This window comes from Lonchura striata, chromosome 36, assembly GCF_050655825.1.
Source record: "Lonchura striata isolate lonStrDom1 chromosome 36, ASM5065582v1, whole genome shotgun sequence".
NCBI lineage: Eukaryota > Metazoa > Chordata > Aves > Passeriformes > Estrildidae > Lonchura > Lonchura striata.
This window is the reverse complement of record NC_140738.1, coordinates 3,748,455-3,756,564: the sequence shown is the minus strand read 5'-3', so window position 1 is coordinate 3,756,564 and position 8,110 is coordinate 3,748,455. Positions and strand designations below refer to the sequence as shown.

At 54.1% G+C, this 8,110-nt stretch overlaps 1 long non-coding RNA gene across 1 annotated transcript; it reads right to left on the bottom strand.

The window, feature by feature from the left end:
- Window positions 1-1,916: 1,916 nt before the first annotated feature.
- On the bottom strand, window positions 1,917-3,262 carry LOC146764049 (uncharacterized). The gene is made up of 2 exons (XR_014950974.1): window positions 3,125-3,262; window positions 1,917-2,305 (listed from the first exon to the last, which is right to left on the bottom strand). It is a non-coding gene; the product is annotated as an uncharacterized LOC146764049 (long non-coding RNA).
- Window positions 3,263-8,110: the final 4,848 nt, after the last annotated feature.

The window sequence follows — 8,110 nt, the reverse complement described above, 5'->3', positions numbered from 1 at the left end:
CAGTGTCACGGGGACTCCCTGGTTCCATTTGGCCCCAGAGCACCACAATGGAGCCCTGGTTCTATGGGACTGCACAGGGTCCTCTTAGTTCCACAAGGACCTGCAGGGTCCCAATGCCCCCAGAGTGTCCCAATCATCACAGAATGACAGAATCAAATAGGCTGGAAAAGACCTTTGGGATCATCAAGTCCAACCAATGCCCTAATACCGCCTTGTCACCCAAACCATGCCACTGAGTGCCACTGGAGAGGGACAGTGACTCTGCCACCTCCTCCTGGCCTGCCCATTCCAATGCCCATTCACCCTTTCTGTGAAGAACTTCTTCCTCTTGTCCAGCCTGAACCTCCCCTGGTGCAGCTGAAGGCTGTGTCTTCTTGTCCTGCCCTCCAGCAGATCCACACTCACACCCAGCTTGGTGTCACCTGCAAATTTTGGGATGGTGGGCTCGATCCCCTCCCCCAGATCATCGGTGAAGATGTTAAACAGGACTGGGCCCAACACAGATCCCTGGGGACAGCACCAGGGACTGGACACCAGCTGGGTGCAGCACCATCCCCACCCCTCTCTGGGCCCAGCCTCCAGCCAGCTCTTCCATCTCCCAGCCAGGAGGGAACCTGCCCAAGCCGTGAGCTGCAGCTTTTCCAGGGAATGCTGTCAGAGACAGTGTCCAAGGCTTTGCTGAAGTCCAGATGGACACATCCACAGCCTTTCCCACATCCACAGGTGGGTCACCTGGTTATAAAAGGAGATCAGGTTGCTCAGGCAGGACCTGCCCCTCTTAAATCCACGCTGGCTGGCTCTGACCCCTCGGCCATCCTGTGGGTGCCCTGTGGTGGCTCTCAAGGTGATCTGTTCCATAACCTTGCCGTGCACCGAGGTCAGGCTGACAGGCCTGGAGCTCCCCAGATCCTCCTTCCAGCCCTTCTTGGGGATGGGCTCACACTGTCACCTCCAGTGCTCTGGGACCTCCCTGGTGAGCCAGGACTGATGGTAAATGGTGGGGAGCAGCTTGGGGAGCTCATCCCCCATCTCCCTCATCCCCCTAGGATGGATCCCATCTCATCCCATCCACCTGTGAGCATCTGAGTGGCTCAGCAGGTCAGCAGCTGCTTCCTCCTGGATTACAGGGGCCTGTTCTGCTCCCTGTGCCCATCTACCAGCTCAGGAGAACTCTTGTCTTGAGGACATCCTATCCTAATATTGAAAATTGAGACAAACAAGGTCTTAAGTAGCTCAGGCTTTTCCTTATCTTTAGTTCTTATATTCTCCACTGCATCCACTAAAGAATAGTGGAGGTTCTCTTTATCCTATGTTTTGCTATTAATTTACTTATAGAAACATTTTCTATTATTTTTCACAGAAGTGGCCAGGTTAAGTTTTAATTGAGATTTCACCTCTCAACTTCTCTTTCTCCGTGATCTAACAAGGTCCTTAAACACTTCCTAAGTTGCCTGAATTTCGGTCCAAAGTTGATGCACCCTCTTCTTTCCCTTGACTTCCCACAAAAGCTCCATGGGCAGCCATGACAGTCATTTTCCTCATCAGCTCATCTTTTGCCACACCAGGACAGGCTGCTCCTTCCCCTTTAAGATTACTTTCTTGAAATGTGTCCATCCTCCCTGGATGTTTCCCTTAAAAAAAATCAGTACCTGATTTTGTACTCCCTAAATCTGCATCCTAAATAGGCCAAAATCTGCCCTTCCTCATTCCAGCATGGAAGTTTTGTTGCTGCCCCTCCTTCTGTCACAGATCATTGAAAACTTGATTATTTCATGGTCCCTGTGCCCCACGCAGCCTCCAACCCCCACATCTGCCACCAGCCCTTCTCTGTTTGTGAGCAGCAGGAGACAGAGCTTTCCTTGGGAGTGGAGTGTTACCAAAAATTGGGTAAAACAGAAAACTCCTTAACACCAGTGCAGCATTAAGAAGCAGCATTCTTTATTCAGCCAGATGCACGGGGGATAGCTCCTCCCAAAGTCGAGCATGCTGAGTACAGGAAAGTTTCTGTTCATATTCTGTATTTTGCACACATATCCATTGATTGTCCCGGACTAAACACACATCTGATAATCATTTCCTCAGAATCATTAACATATTTCCCCTCCCCTTTACCCATGTGTTCTTCTGTCCTGGGGGTCTCTCTGGTTATCCCTGATGGTCATGGACCCCAATATTCCCGTGGGCCCGGCTGAGCTGGCAGGACACTGAGGCTTGTGAACTTCCAGTTCCCCTTCTCCCACAATGGGATTTGTGTGGTTTCCATAGGCCTGGGGTTTTGGAGAACAAGCTCCAGGTGTCAGCTCACCTGGTGGAGATAATTTATCATCTAGTCACATGAGGTCAGAGAGTGATCTATGACATCACATGGGTGATCTATGACAGAATGGTCCATGACATCACAGAGTGGCTTATGTGAGGCCATCAAGGGGTTATGACATCATAGGCCATCCTTGGGACAACTCAGAACAGGGATCTGAAATCCCAGAACAGACTATGGGGTCACAGGTTTGTCTGTGACGTCAGAGACCAGGTGTGTGACATTAGACATTGGGTTGTGACATCTCAGACCAGGCTGTGACTTCACAGAGGGGCTGTGTGACATCCCAGAGGGGCTGTGTGACATCCCAGGAGGGCTCTGTGAGGTCACTGGGTTGGTCACTCCACCCCAGCTCCCCCTCACAGTTTCTCCCAACAAGTCCAATGCTGTTCACGCCCAGCAGGGTCCCTGTCCCCCAGTGTCCCCCCGGTTCCCCTGGAGCCACAGCCTCCACCAAAGGATGTTCCACAGGATCCACCCCAGAGACTGACACGGGGAAAAGGGGCCAGGGCTGTGTGACCAGGACATCAAGGACGTGGATTATCCAGGTGCCTGTGGCCTGGGTTGTGTCACCCTGATTCTTAAGACTTCCTAAAGCCTTCTGAGTTTACATTCCTTTGGAGAACTTTCCCACACAATTTCTGTAAACAACGTATTGTTTACATTCTTTTATGGGGGTGGAGAACACTTGATGTACTGGTGGTTTGTCCAATGTCTTTGGAGAGGTGGCCCATTCACTCTCCAATCCAGTGTCACCCTTGGGAAGGTATAAAAGACAGAGTCAGATAATAAACGTTCCTTTTTTACCTTGCAAGCAGCAGGTGGTCCGCGTTGTGCTTTCACGTGTCCCACAGCGACATCTGGTGACCACCGACGTGTATTGCAGCTTAGGCTGAAAGCACGCGGGTGAGTTTTTTTTTCTCTCTCTGTCCAGCGCTCTGCCTGTCGCTATTGTTGGTAATGGAGAGTTTTGAGAGCATCAGGGAGGAGTCAGTGGCTTTGAGCGTTTGGAGGGAGGTGTTGAAGCGGAAACGCGTTCTTTTTTATTGGGATGATTTTGAGAGGCTGTTTTTATGGGCAAGGGAACAGGGATTCTTTCCCAGTCTTGCCGAGGCTCTGTCCTGGGAGAATTGGGGTCCTGTGGGGGAACGCCTCATTGATGCCCTGCTTGATAATCGTTTTGAAGGCATTGGGCCGCTGATGATGTTGTGGAAGAGATTGGATGCCATCTGGCAGGGCTCCGACACTGGTGGCTCTCGTGATTCTCTGAGAAATTTTTCTACCTCTGATGTTGGGGAGGCCGAGTCCCTGGGGCGTGGCCCGGATTCCCCTTGTGCCCAGGAGAGTGAGTCGGAGGACGGCTTCTCCTCTGGGGAGCCCCGGGCTCCCAGCCCGCTGGCTCCGAGCGTCCGGTTGGTGGAGCGGGTCCGACCGCCCCGCCCTGCCCCGCGCCGCCGGCGTGGTGGGACGAAGGGGAAAGCACTTCCTCTTTGTGCCTTCCCAGCGCTCGGGGGCGAACGGGGGCTTGTGGACCAGCCCTCGCCTCGGGTTGCATCTGGCTCAGTGAAGGTGAATTGCCCGAATTGCGGGGTCACGTTCCCCTTGAAAGCGACCCAGGCGGATTCGCCCGGATTGGTTTCGGGTTCATCTTCCGAGGATGAGTCAGCTCCAATCCCTGAGCCTGCGCAGCCTGCTGGGCATGCGCAGGCAGTGGTCTCTGTTCCGTCGGGCTCCGCCCCAGCAGGCGGGCAGCCCGTCCGGTCCTGCCTGATGGGGGCGGTGCCCGCCGGGCAGTTGCGTGTTGCGGGTCCGAAACTCCTTGGGGGCGTGCCGGCCTCCGTTGTGTCGTCCCGCAGTGACATTTCTCCGCGCTCCGCGTCTCCCTCTACATCCCGCCCTTCCCCCGCCCCGGGGGACAGGAGTGCTGAGCTGGGATTGCGGTCCGCGCCGCTGCCTGCGTCCGCCACAGTGTCCTCTGCTGATGGTGCGGAGGGCACTGCTGGGACGCCGGCTGGGTCGGCTCCATCTTCCCCGCCTGCCGCGGGGGCCGGGACTGCTGACGCGGCTGGCCGGAGACCGGTGACTCCCCGTGGCCGTGGATCCTCCCCGTCGTCCTTGTGGACCCTTCCCCCTTGCCAGGTGACCGTGCGCCCGAGAAACTACGGGCGGTTCTGGCAGGAGGTCCTCGATAAGGCTGAGGAGATGTGTGACCTTGGTCCCTCGCAGAGCCTGCCGGATCAAGGGGAAGGCTCCTCTGGCTCTGCTGATGCTGCAGGAGGTGTGGTGTCTAGTGATGTCGCACTGCCTCGCAGCCCAGGAGCTTCCACTGTCCCAGAGTCCACGGGACATGAAACAGTGGACAATGCAGCCTTGCCAGGGGGTCTTCAGGCTTTCCCTGTGCTCAGGGGTGTTACTCACAACACTCATCAGCCTTTTTCTTTTAAGGTGTTGAAGGAAATCCGAGACACTGTGGCACAATATGGTCTTGGGTCTGATGAGGTTATGCACACGATTCGGCTACTTGTTACTGACCTGCTGATGCCTTTTGATATTCGCGCTGTGGCACAGGCTCTTTTTAACCCTGTGCAGTTTGACCTGTTTGAGGACAAATGGGTTAGTCTAGTGGCTAGTGCAGTGCGGAAGAATGCTACACGGGGGCAGCAGGATCCCAGGCGTGTTGTTAACGCTGACATGTTGATGGGCACAGGAAATTATGTTGATCCTCGGGGGCAGGCTGGATACGATCCTCTTGTGCTTGATCAATGCCGGACGTTAGGCTTGGCAGCTATAATCCAGGCCCTAGAAATGGCTGCTCCAATGGAGCCCTTTCTGACTGTTGTTCAAAGGGCTGACAAGCCCTTCATAGACTTTGCATCGAGGTTGACTGCCTCTGTAGAGCGGCAGGTGGTAGAACCTGAGCTGAGGCGAATGGTCCTTGCAAGATTTGCTAGGATCCATTGTAACGCAGAATGCAAAAGAGTCATACAGGCTCTTCCTGAAGGGGCTACCATTTCACAGATGGCAGCAGCCTGTGTAGACATAGGCCCATCGGTTCGGAAGGTGGATTCTTGGGCTGCTGCCGCACAGCCAGTCTGGAAGCAGCCGCAGGGGGCTGCTCAGACAAGCACTAAACGAGGGAAGAAAACACAGAAGGGAAAATTTCCCTTGTATGTGTGTGGCCGGTGCGGAAGGCCAGGCCATCTATCAGATGTTTGCAAGGCGACTGTTCATGCAAGTGGCCAGGCAATCCCGAGCTCGGGAAACGGGAAGCGGAGCGCGAAAGGGGGGCGCGCTCAGACACAAGTTCCTCTCCAGACCCCGGAGCCCATGGAGGTCTGCTCAGCCAGCTCGTAGCCAGCACCTGCGGGTCAGCAGGTGTGGATGTCTGCACAGCAGCAACAGTTGTTTTAGACTCTTGCAAGGTGCACAAGGTTCCCCTGGACGCCTTTGGTCCTTTGGGTGAGGGCATGAGTGCCTTCCTTATGGGGAGGTCTAGTGCCACCCTTCAGGGCATCATTGTGCATCTGGGTCTTATAGATGCAGACTTCACAGGGCAGATCTGTGCAATGATCTCCACGCCCACCCCCCCTGTTACAATCCCAAAAGGGACATGGCTTGCTCAACTTGTGCCTTTTAAGTCTTCTGTTCGCAGGACGGCTGACCAGTCACGAGGGGATGGCGGTTTTGGATCCACTGGACCGCCTCAAGTTCACTGGACTGCTGTCCTGACTAAAGACCGTCCCGAGATGCTGTGTACCCTGTCCATCCCTGGTGCGACGCCGTCAGAGATCCGCCTGCGCGGGCTCCTTGACAGCGGCGCTGATGTCACGGTTCTCTCCCTTGCCACCTGGCCTCCAGATTGGCCCCTGGATCCAGCGGAGACGTCTGTTGCGGGCCTGGGAGGAACAGCGCGATGTTATGTGAGCCAGCGGCCCGTGCTGGTCACAAACCCAGAGGGACAGACGGCTTGGATCAGGCCTCATGTTACTTCTTCTCCTGCTAACCTCTGGGGGAGGGATGTTTTGTCTGCATGGGGGGTGCGCATCGGGACAGGTTTTTGATGGGGGCCACTGCAGCGAAGGGCGAGGAGTGTCCTACGCCTCCTATACAGTGACTGGTGGATACACCTGTTTGGGAAAACCAGTGGCCCCTCCCTCAAGATAAACTGACCGCCCTTCAAAATTTAGTGCAGGAACAGTTGGACCAGGGTCGTCTGGAGCCTTCCAGGAGCCCCTGGAACACCCCTGTTTTCTGCATCAAAAAGAAGTCTGGGAAATGGAGGTTGTTACAGGACCTCCGGAAGGTCAATGCTGTCATGGAAGGCATGGGAACATTACAGGCGGGCATGCCATCGCCTACCATGCTTCCTGCAGGCTGGCCGATCTTCATCGTGGATTTGAAGGATTGCTTCTTTACAATTCCTTTGCATCCCGATGACAGACCAAAATTTGCCTTCACAGTGCCAGCAGTTGACAATGATGAGCCCGCACAGCGATATCAATGGAGAGTTCTGCCACAGGGGATGCGCAACTCCCCAGTTATATGCCAATGGTATGTGGCTCGTGCCTTGTCTGGAGTTCGCAAGCAGTTCCCTGATGCATGTCTGTATCATTATATGGACGACATCCTGGTGGCTGCGTCCACTCAGGAGGAGCTGCTGAGGATTCAGCCTCGGTTGCTCGATGCTTTGCATGCTCATGGGTTGCAGGTGGCTCCAGAAAAGGTTCAGCAACAACCTCCTTGGAAGTATTTGGGGGTCAAAATTCTGGAACGGACAATCCAACACCAGGAGGTGCAATTTGTGCATTCGGTGAAGACACTGAATGATGTTCAAAAACTGATGGGTGTCATCACCTGGTTGCGTCCATACTTGGGACTAACCGACGCACAACTGTCTCCTGTGTATGATCTGTTGAAAGGAGACCCTGATTTAAAATCACCTCGCACATTGACCCCTGAGGCACGTCAGGTGCTGGAGGAGGTTCAGCAGGCTGTTTCTGCCCGTCAGGTTTATTGCATTGATCTTTCTGTTGATGTCACTGTGTTCGTTACCACTCCAGATTCGCATCCCACAGGTATCATTGGTCAATGGAGTGACAAATGGTCTGATCCCTTGCACATTTTGGAATGGGTTTTCCTGCCCCATCAGCCGCAGAAGACGGCAACGACATTGGCTGAGTTGATTGCTCGGTTGATAATCAAATGCCGGCAGCGGTGTTTGCAATTGATGGGTGCGGATCCTGCAAAGATCGTACTCCCAATATCCCGGGAGGACTTTGACTGGAGCTTTGCACACTGTGTGTCCATGCAATGTGCTCTGGAAAATTTTTCAGGGCAAATCACTTATCATTTGCCCAGCCACAAGCTACTGCAGGTGGCGAAATCTACGCAGATCTCTTTGCGGCCCAAAAATAGTCAGGAACCCGTGCAAGGACCCACCGTCTTTACTGATGGTTCAGGGAAAACAGGAAAGGCCATTGTTACTTGGAAGGATGGATCTGACTGGCAGGTTCTGAAAGCTCATCAGGAGGGGTCGGCCCAATTGGTTGAGTTGAGGGCTGCTGTTATGGCATTTGAGAGATTTTCCCAGGAACCTTTCAATTTGGTCACGGATTCTGCCTATGTGGCTGACATCGCACAGCGGTTGGGTCATTCAGTTTTGAAGGAGGTCAGTAACCCTGCCTTGTTTCATTTACTGAAGACCTTGTGGTGTGCTATTCAGGCCCGGGTTCATCCGTTTTATGTTCTGCATGTGAGAAGTCACACCAATTTACCAGGGTTTGTGGCGGAAGG